The sequence below is a fragment of the Capsicum annuum genome, chromosome 6 (genome assembly GCF_002878395.1).
Source record: "Capsicum annuum cultivar UCD-10X-F1 chromosome 6, UCD10Xv1.1, whole genome shotgun sequence".
In the NCBI taxonomy this organism is placed as follows: Eukaryota; Viridiplantae; Streptophyta; class Magnoliopsida; order Solanales; family Solanaceae; genus Capsicum; species Capsicum annuum.
In genome coordinates this window covers 87,468,341-87,488,163 of record NC_061116.1, presented here as the reverse complement: position 1 = coordinate 87,488,163, position 19,823 = coordinate 87,468,341, and the positions used below count along the sequence as shown (strand labels likewise).

Genomic DNA, 19,823 nt, shown 5'->3' with positions numbered 1-19,823 from the left:
AGTCTACAACTGTATTCCTTGGCAACAGCACCATTTTTTATAACGCTCAAACTACACTCTTAAATGGGTATAAGCGATCGTTGTCAATATAAAACCTAACTAGGTTGGGGTCGAATCCCACAGGGAAAAGGGTGTGAACTTTGATTTGTTGATGAAATAATTTAATGGTAGTTTACTATTTCCAAAAATGGGGTTTAAGTTTCACAGAGAGTTAATTGTCACTTTCAATATTTTAGTGTTTGTAACCAAGATAAATGGGAGACCAGAGTTATGTTCACCATGGGTTTTGGGAATTGATAGATACTAGGTAATGCTTAAGACTCTTGAAGTAAGTACAAAGAGCAGAATATCCCAGACGATGATACTATCTGACTTATCTCTCGACCTCACCATACAATTTATTAGCTAATTCTCTTGAACTTAGATAACTTATCTATTTTTAATAGGATTTTATCTAAGGTAGATTAATCCAGTTACGGCATCAATCATTAAACAAAAGGTTGGTAGCTTCCGAGTCCCTGTTGATAATTCACGTCTTCTAGTTTATTTCTCTATTAAGAGTAAATAATCCTCAGGAATAACCTATTGTTTGCAACCAATAGATTCAAGTTAAAGAAATAGAATTTCAAGTTTCCTACTACTCTTTGAATCCTTTAAATACCTAGCATCATATCAAACCTTAATCCATGGATCCCATAACTTGGGCTAATGGAATTAGCTGCTCATGATTTGATGAATGAAATGACAAGTTGGATTCATGATAATACGGATAAAATTACTGATGGATGAAACCCACTAAGTATTTCTTCAATTTAATCAGAAGATAAAAAATCACAATAGTTGATAAGTATTTTGCAAGAAAACAATAAAAATATCTGATGAAAAAAATAAAGCAATTTTACGTGCCACCCTCTTACTTAATTGTCTGATAGCTTCTCAATCATAAAAATCCCAAAAAGATCATTCAAAAAACCTAAAACAAGTCTTTAAATAGTTAATTCTAAATAAGGAAACAAAAATTAATATTTCAGTTTTCTTTTCAGAATAGTCAACGGCAATCTTGATGGTGTGTCAGACGTCTGACGACGTGTGCAAGATATCGTCAAAGATTCCAGTGAATTTTTATCTTCTGAGTCTTCTGATGGCAAATCTGACGGCATGTCAATTAAGTGACGGTGTGTGAAAAATGTCGTCACATCTTTATTAGAAATCATCATGTTCTGCATCGAGTTAACGGCAATTTTGAAGCCTTATCATAATCGTGACGGTGCTTCAAGAAGTTCATCACATGTCACTTCAATTCTTCAGATTGTATCTATGTTTGATAGTGACTTTGACAGCATTTCACATATCTAACGGGGCTTCAGAAATGTTGTCAGTTTTATTTCAGCTTATTTGCACTAGATTCTAACTGATTTGTTCTTCTTTCCTTTTGTTTCCTCCCCTATCACTCACATCTGCATTAACACAATAAAAACAATCAAAACTAACCAAACTTGCTTAAGACTTTGCAATTATTCCGAGTTAAAAGCCCCAAATATGTTAGCATCTACTCACACATCAATACCAACCTTCATCTAATTAACTTGAGGCATAACTGGATAGTTAATCTGAGATCACAAAACATGGTTAGTAATTTGATGCCCTAACACCCAGAGTAGATGAGTGAAATTCACGAAAATCTGGTTAAGAGATAGTTTGGTGATACATAACTTGTTAGATTTATCATGCAAGGTATCATGATAATTTGACTAGCATAAACAGTTATGGAGTTATGAAGTCATGGAGAACACAATCCTATAGCTCATCTCATATTGATCACAACCCAATTAACTAGAAATTATTACTATTACTCTTATTGTTATAAAACACCTCTTTTTATTTACACAATTTCCAATTGCATCAGCAAGCTCTTGATAGATTATTTTCCTATTCCTTATAACTTTGACCAAGGTTCTATTTGTTAGATGCCCACTTTATACTTTCTCAAACATGTAATTTGGGTGACATGAGCAGGTGGAAGTATGCTTGATGAGTGGCAAGTTTGTCACTTATTTGCATCTTATTTCTTGCACACTATGGTGAGTTAATTTAAAATATGAGACTCCTAATATGTAAAATATTCTAACTTCTAATGTTTTTGATCTTACAGGGATATCTGGTGAAAAAGAAGTAAAGGCAATGCTGAAAAGTAAGGAAAGGGATCAAAAATTGATAAAGTCTAAAATTAGACCCCAAGATACAACTTCAGATACTTCAATCACACTCTGAGGGTCGTTATAACAACAAATCTCAGTAGATGGAAGAAATTTAATGCCTCACAACAGCAGAGTTACGACCATGATATAAAAATGCAATTACGAAGTTGCGCCCGCTATTGAAGAAGACGATCGCGACTGGCCGAGTAAATTTCAAGGACTGACTTTTAATTGCACATCACTCAGTATCGAAATATAAAAGTTCAACCCTTCATATTTTTATCATCCAATTTTACAGTTTTGAGATTTTGAAAACAAGATTATGAGTGAAAAATAATTGTTGGTGTATTTTCTAAGAGAGATTTTGGTGTTTGATTGAAATTGAAGTTTGGGGTTATACTAACTTTGCTTATGATGGATGAATTGAATGTTAGTTTAGGTATATTTCTTTCCTTTAATTTCATGAGTAGAGAGACTTATCTCTTGGTGTTAAGTTTTATTAGGGGGTGAATAATGTGTGGGTGTTGATTGTTAGTCCAATTAAATTAGTTAATTGTTATGTGTTTTCCTTTCACTCTATGTTTGGATTGAGAATTAAAAGTGAAAACCCCAATTGTCTTGGATCCCATATCATCCTTGAAGGAGGGATGTGGGTAAGGAGTAATTATGAACTATAACTTTAGTTAGCTTATTGAATCACATCATCTTAGAAATAAGGATATATTCGAGGTAGCTCATCTAATAGCTTCATCTTAGAAATACAGGTGTTAATTAAGGTAGTGGATTGGTAGATTTGTTATGCTCATTAGGTGTTCAAAATAACCCATGAATTATATTTGGTGCTTTATTGAAAGATTAACACCAAGACTCTAAATCTAGCCTACCCAAAACCCTTAGCTAAACTTAAACTAATTGTTGATAACCCATGCATGTGTCCCACCTACTATAGCATAAACCCAAGGTCTCTCTCAATTTGGTAAACCTATCATTGTCACAATAATGTTTGAATATAGTTGTGTTTAATATTGTTCAAACAAATCCCCCAATTTAATTTTAATTATTTTTTAATGATTCATTATGAGTTAACGTCTTGTTAAGTTCCAACATATGTAGCCTTTGAAATCTAAGTTTGCACTCCTTGTGGATTTATCCCCCACTATAGTTGGGTAATTATATTGACAACATCCACCGTATATCTAAATTTGGATGTAAGATTAACCGTTGTCAAAAATGGATCTGTTATCCGGAAGTGAAGTGACCTTTGGCTAGCCGTAGTGTTTTAACTTACCTATTTCCAACTTTTTTCTTTTTCTAGTGATGATCATAGCATACACCAACATGGTAGTAATAATGGATCTTTTAGTGGCTTAAGGATATGGATCATCATGGAGATGCGGGCCAAGCTAGTGCTATTTGCATTCTACCGGTAGAAGGAAATAGAGTATTTCATGTCACTAGTGTGATGCTTCATTTTCTTCAAATGAAAATATTATTTAGAGGGCAAGAACATGAGGATGCTAATCTACCCTTAAAGAATTTTATTGATGTGTGCACTCCATTTGACATAGTGCTAATCTATCATGAGTCAATTCGGTTATATGTTTACCCATTCTCTTTGATAGGAGAAGTGGTCTTATGGTTGTTGTCTTTGCTTGTGAGATCTATCACTTCATGGGTTAAGCTCACAGATGTATTCTTTGATAGGTACTTTCCTCTTTTTTAAATATTTAAACTAAGGGATGAGATCATAACTTTTCGACAACTTAGTGGCGAACCATTGTATGAAGTTTGGAAAAGGTTAAATGATAAATTAATGTAATGCCCAAATCATAAGGTGCCAGAGAAAATACATCTCTAAAATTTCTATAGGTCATTAGATTAATAGTATAAAATGGTGGTTAATAATCTGGCTGGGGATTCTCTTATAAAGTTATCTTATGGTGTTGCACATACTTTGTTAAAGCAAGTGACAAAACAAAATAGAGGATGGCATACAAGGGACACTGAGGTATCCATGAGGTCCCCTGTGGCATTTTTTGTAATAAAAGAGCAAAATAAGGAGGAGGAAAGGGAGGAGAATATAGCCAAGGTGATGACCCCACTTGACTTTCTTAACAAACATGTAATGGGGGCTCCTCCTAATATGGTCAATGTCGTTGATTCAAAGAGTACTAGGGCATATGATGGTGAAGAAGTGGAGAATCGTGATGAGGAGATTTGTTTTTGGATAAACCAATTGGGGTGTTCCTACCATACCTATCAAAGGATAGGCGAGAATCAATGTTGGAAGGATCAAGACCGAAATATGTATTGGAGAGATAGATATCATTATAGAGATTATTAGAGAGACAGAGAGGGAAACTATGATCGGTACATACCCCCTTATGAAAGGCCCAAGGAGAAGGAGTCGAGTTCTATTGATCTAGAAAAATACAAGAGTGAACATATCTTAACCCAAATTCTAATACGTATAGAAGGGACTGACAAAATGGTAAGGGAGATCAAAAGTGATTTCTCTCAACTAAGACAAACCATAACCTCTCATTTGGCCTCCATCAAGTATTTAGAAAAACAAGTAGGCAAAATCTTAACTCAACTCAATACTAGGGAAAAAGGAGGTTTGCCTAGTGATATGGTGGTAAATCTTAAAAATAATGATCATGTTATGGCTATCCTCACAAGAAGCAGCCAAGCTCTTGGTCGAGGTATGGTTGAGATTGATCAGATTCCCAATAAAAAGTAAAGTGATGAGAAAGAAATTTAAAAATATTATGGTTAGGAAAGCCAAGTGATGATGCTCCAAAGTTCAATGAAGTAGTTGTTGAGAAGCCGATGATAGTTCAAGAGAAGGGTAACAATAAGGAAAGTCCTAAAGTGGTCAGTAGTGATGAACTAAAGGTGAAGGAACCTATAACTTCTCCATTACCACCAGTCAGTATTCCTCCTCCCTTCCCATAACGGCTTAAGAAAAAAGATGACAATATAAAGTTCAAGAAGTTTTTTGAAAAGTTTAGCAGCTTATCGATAAACATTCCATTATGAGAAGCTTTACAAGAGATATCGGGGTATGTTAAACTCATGAAGAACTTGATCTCAAAGAACTGACTTGTGGATTGTGAAACTTTAAGGTGACTCATAATTACAGCTTAATAATGTCAAACAAAATGGTCAAAATAAAAGAAGACCCAGGTGCATTCATCATTCTTTGCACTATCAGGGTGTATAAATTTGACAAAGTGTTGTGTAAACTTGGAAAAAGAATTAACTTAATGTCATATGCTATGTTTAGGAAGTTGGGAGGTTCTCCTAGACCCACCATCATGAGGCTTTTAATAGTTGATCCTTCAATCAATAAGCTCATATATGATGTGTTAGTAAAGGTTGACAATTTTATCCTTCCGGCTAATATTGTTATCCTCAATTGTAAAATTGATCATGAAATACCAATTATTCTTGGTAGTCCATTCTTATCTATTGGAAAAACCCTAGTTGATATGGAATGTGGAGAGATGAGGTTTTAGGTATACAATGATGAGGTCTCCTTTGGTGTGTGAAAGACTAAGAAATGATTGATAGAGTTACAAGTGGTGTCGGTGATATATTGTATGGATACAAAACTGACCAACACTATGGACGTGGATCTTAGGTCACTTTAGGTCAAAGAACCAAATTGATCACAAATGAACATCGTGGCACGACGTTAAATCAAGCACTAGATGGGAGGCAACCCATTATTTCCATGAATTTGGCCAGTATCCTTTGAATTTTTGTTGTTAGAATAGATTAAGATTTTTGTTTTAAGTTAGTCCATAAAATCTTTAAGCTTATAAGGTGATTTGAATAGTCGAGGAGAAAGAAAGTAGAATGGAATTGAGTTTGAAGATGCCCTAACTGAAAAACAAAGGAATTGAACCCGGTATCAGGCATCGTGATCGTGACACTCAGATCGGAATCACGATCCAGAGGCTCAAGTCTGCCCAGCATAGACTCAGCTATCACAATTGAAAACTATGACCGTGATCGCAACCCTCAACTAATCGCGATCACGAACCCAACAGTTATAAAAAGGGAATCATCTCTAAAATTATCCCCCCACGCAACCCTCTTTACAAAAAAACTCAAAATCTATTAATTTTTATCATTGTTTAATAGTTCTAAAGTGATGATCATTCTTATTTTCATTCGAGCATCAGGTATGTCCTTTAAATCTCCTTTTAATGCTTACATTTGAGCCATAGAAACATTTTTAGCCATGGATTGAATTTGTGATTTCGGTGCTTAATTACTATTTAAATTAATGTCATTTTGGGTGTCATTGTTGTTGTTAACCAAATGTGTTCAAAATAAGTGTTAAATTGAGATGCATACCAAGTGTTTGGTAAGATGCCAAAATGAACTTCTTGATAATTTTCTATGAATTAGAGGGCATGGTTGAGTGTTTTATGAAGTATATTTCATGTTTTTTGTGTTATTGATCTTTTATGAGCACAAATTGGTGGAGAAATTGAAATTTTAATCTTGAAAAAGCTTAGGACAATGAAACCTTAGGTAATGTGATTATGACTTGCCAAAGTCTGATTGCAAGACCTGAGGCCTGATTGAGAGGACTTTAGGTGTTGCAATTGCAACTCAGCTGAATGTGATCGTGAGACTTGAGGCCTATCTATCAGACCTATCCAAAATCTTAAATTTTTATTTTAATCCCTAATATAATCCTTGATCCATTCCCTTAGGTTCACTCAGTCACATAGCATTATTTACACATGATAATCTTGATGGTTAATTACTATGTGTTGTTTACATGTTTCCGAAAAAGCTAAATATGGAAGAATTTGACCAAATTCGCTTCCTTACAGCTGATTGTTAGACTATTCAGTATGATGACCTTCCTAGGAGGAAGCTACTCCTTGAGTAGGGCCTCTGCTTAGAACAAGTGCTCAAGAAATTTTAGGCCTTTACTCAGCGATTACAGGAAATGGGATGGAGTTGTTTTACCTTGAGCCTTGCAGTACCAATGAACATTAGATGCATGAGTTTTATGCTAACCTTGACAACATAAATATCTCTAACTTATTCTTGAGAATTTGCAACAAAGTGTTCAACTTCAAAGCTGAAGCGATCAATGATCTTTATGGATTATTAGATGCTAACCTAAGGGAGTTTGATACAAAAGATTATGCCCTGGAGAGCTGGTTGTTCTTACAGCTATGCCGAGGAAAAAGAGTCTCATGGTCCACCATAAAAAGAAGGATCACCATGAATGAGTTCGTGGTTAAAACTCGACTTGGATTGACTATCAACATATAGCCATAAATCCCAGACTACTAATATGACACAAATCCCGATTATGCGAGCCTAGATTATTGCTTACCTCTTAAACAACATTCCTTCGAATGTTGGTCATCTTGTTCTTAAGTGTTCAGACATTACAAAAATAGAGACATCCCCAAGCTCATGTTTCTATCTCTAATCATTAAATTATGTAAGAGATTAGAGGTTGAGGAATATTCGCGGGATAACTGGATATCCCCAAAGACACTTATTTACCCATTGAAGATACGTGGTGAAGGCGCACTTCAAAAGGCAAAAAGAGGAAGATCAATTTAGGTTATTTAGTGGATAATGATCTTGATTATTGCAAGACATCCTCAGCAGGGCCATTTAAGGAGCTCTCAAGTAAGATGCGGCTAGTGCTGGAGCTGGTGTCTAAATTACCCACAGCGCTGGAAGAGTCTTTTATCGGTCGTTCCTCCATTGTCTCAGAAAATGATTATGAAAGGCTCCTAGAGGATCAGAGAACACAGATGTCTACCATTTCAAGGCTAATGCAGGCCTACACATCCTTGACCCAATCATACCAAAAGCTGAGTGAGTCTTATGGTAAAATAAAGAGAAAGTAGAAGAATTGAGACAAGTTCTTTACTCGGATGTGGAAAGGGGTAAAGTGCTCATGGAAGGTCCTAAAGCCAAAAGATAAACTTCTCTCCCATAGAGCAGATGCTAATGATGAAATTCCAACTAAGTGGTTTGAGGATAAGGAGCTAGATCTGATGATGCCAATGAGGATATAGAGAGTGATGGCAGTACTTAATGCCGTTTCAGAGAGCCCTTTAAACTTTCTTACGCTTTATTTATATTCAGTAAGGACACTGTATCATTTTAGTCAGGGGTACCCTGTATCATTAGAGTCATAGATGCAGGGGAAATCTAAGTACCCATGGAATTACAGATTAGGAATGACATTGCAACTATGATGAAGTTCGAGTAACCATAAGTATTACCCTCATTAGATCCCAAATGCAAAATAGTGGCTTGCTTGGTTCTAGGGATAGTTAATCTTGTGTGGTGAAGTGCATAATGATTATCCCCCTTCATCCAAAAAATTTTTGTGAAAATCTAGGGCATGGAATTGAATGAGTTTGTAACAATATTTTTCCTCTTTTTATGACTCCAAATTCTATAGTTGATAGTAGTGTTATAAGTAACTCCTATTTTTTTAAGTAGGAAATGCAATCGATCATTCTAGAATAATTTGTATGCCACATGTGGTGAGCACTAGTCTGTTGATTCTTATACTTACTTGTGTCATCTAGAACTTCCCCCATTGGTCTTTCAAATCTAACCTTGATTAAACGCAGTTGGTGAATTGATCTTAATCCATCTTTGTGATTGTTGAAAGACACTTTGCATAAAATTCCTACCCATGAATGAATTATATCCATAGTCACCCATTTTGATCCTATTAAACTTTCTTTGGCCACCACGTTACAAGCCTCGAACTATTTGAAAGTTTTTCTAATTTTTACCCCTACCCTCCTTGATTTTGAAATTACTAACTCAAGGCTAAAATCCTAAGTTGGGGGTATAGTGGAACTTGGAATAGGTGATCATAGTTGGGGGTATAGTGGAACTTGGAATAGGTGATCATAGTCATGGTCTTGTAAAGTAGTGACTAAAAATAAATCCATAAGGGAAATGACAGAGAAAAAAAGAAGCAATGAAAGAAAAAAAGAATGAAATTACAAAAATAAAAAGAAAAATAAGAAAATGCATTCAAAAGATGGATAAACTAAAGTGAAAAGATAGGAACATATGTGATTTAGAAATGAATGGAGTGGTCAATGGTCAAAGTATTATCTAATTAGTGTTATGTGAAGTTCAGGGTATAGTCACTTTTATCCTAAATGATTATCCTACCCTTCCCCAAACCAACAATACAAGCTTGAACAAGTCCTTCGAGATGTCCAATTAAGTGTATTTCAATTAGTAGCAATTGAAAAAAGGGGAAACTTGTGGAATAATACATGTTTGCATTGAGAAATTCTTTGCGAGTGTGGGTGTGAGTGCTTGGACATTAGTCCCTTATTTTATGTTGAAAATTTAGTGCGCTGGGAATTTCTTTCATGAGAACGCATGAAGATTATGATAGATTAGTGAAGTTGACATCTTTCAAAAGCAAGGAAAAGGAGCATATTTGATTTGCAATGGACGGAGAGTCACTTTTGAAAATTGGTTGTTGTTGCTTGATTATTCTTGAAATTTCGTTGCATTCTTAAAGATTTGATTGAACTTGAGGGGGTTGTATAGTTAGATCTTCTCATGCTTATAACTAATTATTAGTGCTAATCAACTTTAAAATTATTGTGGCCATTGATTGAATAGTGGGTAGATAGTCTCATTGAATGTAAAGTAGTGTTACTTGATGATCAACAAAGTCTTTAAGTTGCAGTGTTGATGAGTGGCAAATTTTTCACTTGTTTCTATCTTATTTCTTGCACACTACGGTAAGTTGAATGAAAATATAAGACTATTTATATGTAAAATGCTCTAATATCTAATATTTGTGATTTTACAGAGAAATATGGTAAAACAAAGTAAAGGAAAAGCTAAAAATGAAAGAAAGGGATCAAAAATATACAACGGCTAAAATTCGACCCTGAGATACGATTAACAAATAAGGCGATCGCACTCTAAGGGTCACAATTACTATAGATCTCAATAGATAGAAGTAACGTTATCGCAAGCAGATGCCCCACGACCTAAGAGTCCCAACCGTGATAGAAGAACGCAATCGCAAAGTCATGACCATTCTTGAAGAAGGTGATCGCGAGTTGTTAGGAAGATTTTAGGGACTAACTTGTAATTTCACATCTCAGCCCAAAATATAAAAGGCTCAACCCTTTACGTTTTAGCATCCAATTTTACAATTTTATGAGTTTAAGAACAAGATTGTGAGTGAAAAATAATTGTTGGTGTATTTTTCTAAGAGACATTTTGGCATTTAATTAAAATTGAAGTTTGGGATTATACTTTCTGTGCTAATGATGGATGAATTGATGCCAATTTGGGTAAATTTCTTTCCTTTAATTTCATAAGTAGCTAGACTTATCTCTTGGGGTTATGTTTGATTAAGGGGTGAATAATGTGTCGGCGTTGATGTTTAGTCCAATTAAATTAGTCAATTGTTATGGGTTTTGATTTTGTTCCATGTTTGAATTGAGATTGAGAGTGAAGACATCAAATGTATTGGATCCTATATAATTCTTTAAAAAGGGATATAGGTGAGGAGAATTTGTGAACAATAACTCTAGTTAGATTATTGAATTGCATAATCTTAGAAATATGGATGTTATTTGAGAAAGCTCATTTAATAGAATCATTATAGAAATACCGATGTTAATTAAGGTAGTGGATTGATAGATTTGTTACACTTATAAGGTTTTCAAAAGAATGCTTGAGTGAGATTTGGTGTTTTATTTAAATATTAACATCAAGACTCTAAATATAGCCTACCTAAAACCCGTAGCTAAAGTTAGACTAATTGTTGATAAGTCATGTATGTCTCCCACCTAGGATAGAATAACGCCATGGTCTCCCTTGATTTAGTAAACCTATCATTCTCAAAATAGTATTTGATTATAGTTATGTTTAACATTGTTCAAACAAATATCCTAATTTAATTTTACTTGTTGTTTAATATTACACTATGGGTTAACGTCTTGTTAACTTCCAACACACATCAACTTTGAAATCTAAGTTTACACTCTTCATGGATTCAAACCCGACTCTAGTAGGGTAATTATATTAGAAACATCTTCCTTACATATAAATTTGAATGTAAGTTTCAGCATTATCAATGCTTATAGTATTCTTTACTTATTTGATTTTCTACTTTGTTCAATCGGCTTAAGATACCTACTGAGTACAAATAGGTCATACTCACTCTTATTTTTCCTTTCTTTTATTGTAAATCTCAGTACGAGTGTGATATATGGTAATTGATTTGTATTGTTGGTAGTTGTTTTGGAGTACTAGTGAGCTCCCTGTCTGGAGGCTTATTTCACCCTATCATTTATGTCTTTATCTATTTTTTGTGATAGATATGTATTATCAGATTCAATCTTATCTTATATTCTCTTTATACTTATGATATCAAGTTTTGAGATTCAGTTGTATTTTCTTTCAAACATTTTAAATTTATAACTATGGTTTGACTTTGCTCTAGATGTGTCGTATTACTTCATCTCTTTTTCTATTCATTAATTCATATCTTTTGTGGATTTTTAACTTACCTTGCAAGGCTTGTCGGGATAACTTACCTAAATAATCCATAATTAGCTATTGAAATTATGAGTTTTTATCCTAAGTTACTCAATTGTTATATTTTTTTAATATGACATTTGATTTGTACTTGATTTTAACTGATGTTTGGCTCATGATCTTTCTATATCATGGATAAATCAATTTCTAGTCTTAACTTTGGGAGGTTAGTGTTGACTTTTTAACTCAATTTTTTTACCAAAGTTTCATATAGCAATATAGATATTGAAATACTCATATACTTTTATAGAATACACTTTTATAGATTGAGAACTTTTTGATATAATTCAAAAAAGAAAGGCAATCTTTTGAGGGTTCATGGAATGTTTCCTCTAATTTCGAGGTAGGTTATGACTTACTCTCACATATTATGCTTGAGCAATAGTTTTTTGTATAAAATGTGTTATTTGTTGGGTGTATTAGCAAAAATTGGTGACTTGAAAGGTTGATTATATATGTAAAATCTACGTTGTAACTTAGCTAATAAGAATTATATGACATGACTTATTATATTATGTTTGTTGCATCACTCTAATTTATGTGATATATCGTACGTAGATGAGTTAGAGGCCTAAAGGCACAGTGATGCAATCAATCTTCTTATTTGAGAAGGTTTATGGCATAAAGGAGTCATGTTGAAAGACACTTTTGAAAGAGAATTACATATTCTTGTTGTATTTAAATCTTCTTTTATGCTTATATATACCGAAGGAAAATAATTTCAACAAGTTAACATTATATGTAATCTTGTTGCATTTGAATCATATTTCATATATATATTCTATAGAAAAATTATTCCTACAAGGTTATAACATATATGCCAAGGAAAAATCATTTCAGCGAGCCCGTAGGAAAACAATTATTGATGGCTATATAAGCCTCATAGGTTCCATCTTACAAAGTGTCACAATGAGACAGTTTTATACTGGTACATCATTAGTTTGATATAACAGTACAATAATTAGTTATTACGTTTCATTTCATATAATTATGTTGTATTGATTTGAACCTATTTAATTGTTGCCTTATCTATTGATTCATATGCTAGTATCAGACGATTGTAGTTAAATGTATAATCCTCATTTTCTCAAGTTATTGAATTGTTATGTTAAATTTAAAGGTTTACTTCAAACTTTTTATGAGTTAGATGTCTAACTCTTGCTCGGTCAGTGTATGATATCTTTTTAATACACATCTAATTGTACTTTACTAAAGTGTGTGATCATCTCATCTAAAAGCTTAAGTTGTTAGAGAGATCACACTTTTAATATTTAACTATCTTCTCAACACGCCCATTCACATTCGGGTCTATTTTTTTCATTGGTCAAGCATGTGGAATTTTTGTTTTAATAATGGATTGCGGTGAGATTCTATCTCAGGACCTCTGCCTACTTTGATACCATGTTGAAGTGTGTGATCATCGCATCTAAAAGCTTATGCTGTTAGCGAGAGCACATTTTTATTATTTAATTATATTCTTAACATACTTACACTACCCTCTAAATCTTTCAGTGCAAATTCTAGCACTAGCAGATCCTAGTAATTTTACTTGTCCAAAACAATGTAGAATTCATAGCTTTGACAAGCTACCATGAGTTTAAAGCATTCCCTACCTTTCTCTATCTTTATAATTGATTTTCACTATTCAAAATAGTTTTGTAACTTTGGAACAATTTTAATCACTTTTAGATTCTCTTCAACTAGTGACACTATGTTTTTGTTGTATTTTGTTACATCTGCAATATTTTGCTATTATTTAAGCATGATATTGAGCCTTACTTCTGCTTTTACTATGATTTTCATATTTTTGGTTTGATATTATTTCATATAAAAAATTGACTTACCTAGAAATAAATGGTGTAGATGTCATCATGACCTTAATTTTTGAACCGTGAAGTCATCAATCATTATAAACATGAATACAACAACACCAACAATAATAACATACCCAGTGTATTTCCACAAAATGGGCTCGGGCGGGGGAGTGGGGGGGATAAAGTGTACGCAATTCATACCACTATCTCAGATTAAGTAGATTATAAATATGAATATAAGAAAATAAGTGTAGAAGAGACAATGTACCCCTATATCATTAGAAATGGTTTATATATATCCTTCATTATACTTTTGGTCTAAATATACTGTTTTCATTATACTTTGGATACAATTACACCTCTGCACTAATAAAAATAGTTTAAATATATCCCTTGTTATGCTTTCAATAAAAATATGCCCTTTCTGATATACTTTGGGTCCAAATATACCCCTTCCACTATATTTTTGGTCCAAATTAATATAACCCTCATTAAACTTTTATGTTGATTTAACCCCCCCCCCCCCAACCCCACCCCCACCCTCCTTTTATTAAGGTGATTTTCCGTTATTATTTACAAATAAATGCGCTATCCATATTAACAATTTATCTTCCTACAATCTAAGTCTTTTCTTGACCTCACAATAAACAAAATTCTTTACAAGAATTTTTTGAAGTTTTGACATTAAGTAAAATCATTTTCTTTTTGCCAACATCTTTTGGCTTAAAATAATATTTTAAAACTTATAATTGAAACAACCATCTAAGGAAGATTACCATATATAAATTCAAAAGAAATTTCTTATATTTGATAAACGAATGATTAATGTCTATGGAAAAGTATTTAGAAAGAGGTGGTGCAAAGACTTTAACTAGTTTGGATAGAGAAACAAATCATTAAAAAGCGAAGAAAATAAATAGAAGATGACACGAAAAGCAAAAAAAAATACTTAAATTGGATGGAATTGAGATGGTTTTAATTGGTGAACGTCAAAAATAAGGGTAAATCAACATAAAAATATAATGAGAGAGGGATATTTTATAACGCCCTGAGGCTACCCACTAGACGTCACACGGTACTTAGAACTACAAATATCCCCAAAGCTAACTCATGATATATTCTTAGAACTGAACCATGAATAATATACTCAAAACATAAACGTAAACTTGACTTAAAAATATGTATTCTAGTGGGTAAACAATCTCAACAAAAAAACTATAAACTACACATCAACTAGGAAGTCTGAATGTCTAAAAATAACTAAAAAGACTTGACAAGCCTCTAAACATACTGAAGAGCCACTAAGATAGACCCCAACTGACACAAACTGAAAATATAAAGTCTGAGCATGAGCATTACTAAACTGCTGAAGGAAAACATAATCTAGGTTCTCAAAACATGAGGACTCACCAATTGATAGAAGTTAGGAAACGGTGATCAAGGCTATTATGCTACTGAGGACAAATACCAGAACCTACATTATGAAATATGGTAGCCACATAGACAAATATGTGATTAGTACTTATGGAATGTACTCAGTATATAGGGGTGAATGCAATAAGTAAAAACTGATATAAATCATAATCTTAAAACATGCATACTAAGTGTATACAAACTCACCATAATCATGAATAAACTGAGATACTCTAAAGCATAAATAGTAAAGCATAAATCTAGTAATATTAGTGAGTCGTTAGTTTTTGTTTCTGAAATCATCTTTTTTGAGAGAGATTTTAATAACCGACATAAACCATGCAAGCTAATATAGAGTCCAACATTTAACCCATGTTGAGGAGGGTTGTTATATACTTTACCATTGGTAAAACACTTACTTGATGTGAATTCACTCTTGAAAAGGAAGACACTCTCAACTAGCAAAGACTTCATCCAAAGAAAGAAACTCTCTACTAACAAAGACCAACCTACGGTGGAACTTAGTTTGGGAATTTACGTGCTAAACTTATTAGCAAAAAATTTACCACTCATTTATATCCAAATTTGAGCACACTATGGTGAAATAATTGTGTATATGAGGCTAATTATCTATTTAAATGCACTAATTTCCAGTGCTGATGATCGTGCAGGAAACCTGATGAAATTGAGTTGACACAAAGATGGAAAAGATAAAATAGGAGCAAAAGGAACCAAAGATGAAATTCAGGCCCAAGAGTCAACCCTCAAGTAATATGATTGAGGCCTGAGGGTCACGATCGTAACTAGTCAACAAGTCAAAAGAAGGGAAATCACAATAAAAATTATGATATCAGGAGTCGCGAATGCAGTTAAGTGATGGAGATTGCAGTGACACAGAAAATCTATAGAGGCAGAATGGAAATTTTACAGAGTTGAATCCCAAATCACAAAGTTAAAAACCCTTGCACAATTGAGGAATCTTTCAACTAATTTTACCAAATTTGAGTAGAGAGAAACATTCTAATGTTGGAGAAGTACAATTTTAGTTAATTTCCAAGAGATTTTTAGTTGTAATTTGAGATTGAAGTTTGGATTATTCTTGCTTTTCTTTTCAATGGATGCATTGAATGCGAACTTGGGTATTTATCTTTTCTCTGATTTCATGAGTAGCTAAATTCATATCTTGGGGTTATGTTTAATTAGGTGGTTAACTTTGTGAGGGTGTTAATTATCAGTCCAAATAACTAGTTAAGGAGGTTGAGTTTTTCTATTACTCTAGGTTGGATTAAGCATTGTGGGTTAAAACCTCAATTTCCTTGGATCCCATATCATCCTTGAAAGAGAGATATGGGTGATGTGTAATAGTGAACTATACTTTGAATTAGCTTTCTCATAGTGTTATCTTTAAAATGGGGATGTTGTGTGGATTTGCTATGTTCATAAGCATCTTCTTAGAAATAAGGATTCTAGTATGAAGAATTGGATTGATGATTTTGACATGCTCATGAGGTATTTGAAAGAATCCATGAGTGAAAATTAGTGTTTGGTTGAAAGACTAACGTTAATACTTTAAATCTAGCCTACCCAGATGATAATGCTCAACTTATATGTTAATTTAAGTGCAAGGCGATATTTGTCAGTGTAATAACCCAACAAGAGTCGGGGTCAAATCCACGAGGAATAATGTGAATGGAGAATGGGTAAGTTCGAAATGAAAGTACTTACTAAATTCAAACTTAAGATACAAAGAATTTGGGGTTTTAAATGTTTTCAAAGATATGATTAATTTTAGGCTTCTAAACGACTAATTTAAGACTAAGAATAATTAGAGTATAATCAATCAAAATGGATCTTGGGACTATGATTTCCTAGGGGCATGATATGCATGGGAACATGATATTCGGTGGAAATTCTAATCGTTGATAATGTGGTAGACCAAGTTTAAGGTCCTTGAGTCTAGTTCTTCAATAAAACCTCAAAGATTTCACTCATTGACTCTTTCGAGTACCTAACAAGTTTGTCAATTAAAGCCACCCAATACATCAATTAGGCATCCCTATTTCTAAGATGGTACCCAAGGGATAACCAACCTCACATTCACCCTTATGTCTAAGATGGTGAAAATTAGCAAACTAAGCCAAATAATTATCTACTATTGCCTCGGTTTCCACATCCCTCTTTTAATAATGATGAGGGTTCCTAAAGTTTAACCAAACCCCTCTTTCATGGATGGTTTACGATTTCAAGATCTTGGGTCTTTTACCCACAAACCTATTTTGGGTATTTAGAGGTTTCACCGATAAGTCTCAATCAATTTACTTAAGCAATAGTAGAATCCAAAAGCAACACATTAGCATATACACAAATAAATAACAACTCGCACATAAATGCACCCTATTCTAACATAATCCCAAGAGGAAGAACTAGCAACTCATAAAGATAATAAAAAAAATATACCAAAATATCAATAAATTTGATTCATGAAAAATAAAGAGAATGCAAACCACACTTTAAATTCCAATGAATCCTCAATGGGATTTGCCAATTCTTCACTTTAGAGTTTCTCTAATTAATTCTTGCTTCAAATTAGAATTAATTCAAGATCCAAGTTCTACGTGATAAACCCTAAACAAAGGATAGGATAATATGTATAATAAAAGATGGTGTGAAAAAAGAAATAAAAACCCCTATTTAATCCCCAATTCCATATTTTCCAAATATTACAAAAGTACCCTTGAAACTTTTTCTCTCCACCGCGGTCGCCATCTTTGGACCACAATTGAAACACCGCAATTGCGGTAGTTATATAGCAATCCCACTCCACTTGACTTATTGACTGATCGCGATCGCGACCCTCAATCCGTGATCGCGGTTATTGAGCATTCACTCTTGGGCCTGGAATTTTAGCTTTTGTTCTTTTTGTTTACATTTCTTCTTTTTCACCTCCTCCTTAGCTCATTTTTATCAAGTTTCCCTGCTCATCTTCTTATTTCACTTTTATTTACACAAATGAGCATTAAGTAAGAAAGTAACAATAAATCAATGAAAAAGCATGATAATTTAAGATTAAAATTCTAATAAGTTGTCAAATTGATGACTTATCACCAAAATCTTAACTAGAACTTGGACTAACCTTTGATTACCCAAACATAAATGACCCCTAAGGTAGCATAACCCCAAGGTATCTCTTAATTTGATTTACTAGTCACTTGTTCAATCCCTCATTAGTGTTATTGTGTTATTTTTATTAACAAAGATTTACACCAAACCTCCCAATTTTACTTTAGTATTTTGTTTTAGTTGTGCATTACAGGTTAACTTCTAGTTAACTCTTAACACATGAAAGGTGCTGAAAGCTAGTTTGGACTTCTTGTTGATACGATCCTGAATTTTGTTAGGTTTATATGATGATGAAATCCTTGTATCAAAATAATGGTGTAAATTGCACGTTATCAAAATGGGCATCATTGTCGAGGAGTGAAGCTTAGTTTTCTCTTTCATGGTGTTGTTAATGAAAGTGGGTTAGTCGTAGTTCTTTTCTTTACCTTGTTTGTTGTTCTTGTTTTGATAGGTGATTTTCATAGTAATCACGACACCATGAGCCACAATGGGAGAAATGAAGGTTCATTTGATAGACACCTCAAGGATGAGGATCAATGGGGAGTGCGAGCATAATTTAAATCCCATCGGCCGAGGGAAATAGGGTATTCTATGTCACGAGTGTAATGCTCCACATGCTACAAATGAAAGGCTTATTTAGGGTTCAAGTACAAGAAGATGCAAACCTCCATCTAAAAAACTTCATTAAGGTGTGCGCCACATTTGATATTTTGAATATTTCTCAAGAGTCTATTCAATTGATCCTTTTTTCCATTCGGATTAATATTTTCACCCATCTAGAATGCTACAACTAAGAGATGAAATTACAAATTTTTGTCAACTTAGTGGTGAGCCCTTATATGAGGTATGGAAATGGTTCAATGACAAACTCATGTAATGCCCAAACCGTGAAGTTCCAGAGAAGATGTTTCTCCAAATATTTTACAGGGCATTATACTAAGTAAATAAGACGGTGGTGGACAATGCGTCAGAAAGTTCTCTTGAGAAGTTGTCATATGATGCTGTGACAAAACTACTTGAGCAAGTCACTAAGAAAAATTAGGGATGGCACACCTAGTACTCTAAAGTGGCCATAGGGTCCCCCACCACATCTTATGTCAACAAAAAGCAAAGAAAGGAAAGAAAATATGGCCAAGGTAATGACACAATTGGATCTTCTCACTAAACACATGATGGGAGCACCTACAAAAGCTATCAATGTCATTGCCTTTCAAGGTGCAAGTTTATGATGAGGATGAAGCTAAGGCACTCTAAGAAGAGATAAGGTTTTGGTAAATTATCTGAGGGGTTTTAACCCCATCTACCAAAAACAAGGCGGGAATCAAGGTTAGAATGATCGAGACCAAGATTGTGATTGGTGTGATAGAGAAAGGGATAAAGATCGAGATTGGATGGACAAGGAGATAAGTTATGATAAATATATGTCCCCATATGATCATATCAAGGATAAGGAATGAAGATCAATGGACCCAAAAAAATTTAAAATTGAGGATATGCTTGCTAGAATTTTGATGCACGTTTAAGGTATCGATAAAATGGTAAGAGAGATAAAGTTGAACCAAACCATCATTTCACATTCGGTTTCTATCAAAAAATTTTAAGAAACGACTGGGGAAAATTTCAACCCAACTTAATGCTAGGTCAAAAGGAGGTTTGCCTAGTGACACAGTGGAAAATC

The 19,823-nt window shown here is 33.6% G+C and overlaps 2 non-coding genes across 2 annotated transcripts; both read right to left on the bottom strand.

The window, feature by feature from the left end:
* Nucleotides 1-3,927: 3,927 nt before the first annotated feature.
* Nucleotides 3,928-4,034, bottom strand: LOC124899821. The gene has a single exon (XR_007057385.1). It is a non-coding gene; the product is annotated as a small nucleolar RNA R71 (small nucleolar RNA).
* A 14,898-nt stretch (nt 4,035-18,932) lies between these two features.
* Nucleotides 18,933-19,038, bottom strand: LOC124899813. The gene has a single exon (XR_007057377.1). It is a non-coding gene; the product is annotated as a small nucleolar RNA R71 (small nucleolar RNA).
* Nucleotides 19,039-19,823: the final 785 nt, after the last annotated feature.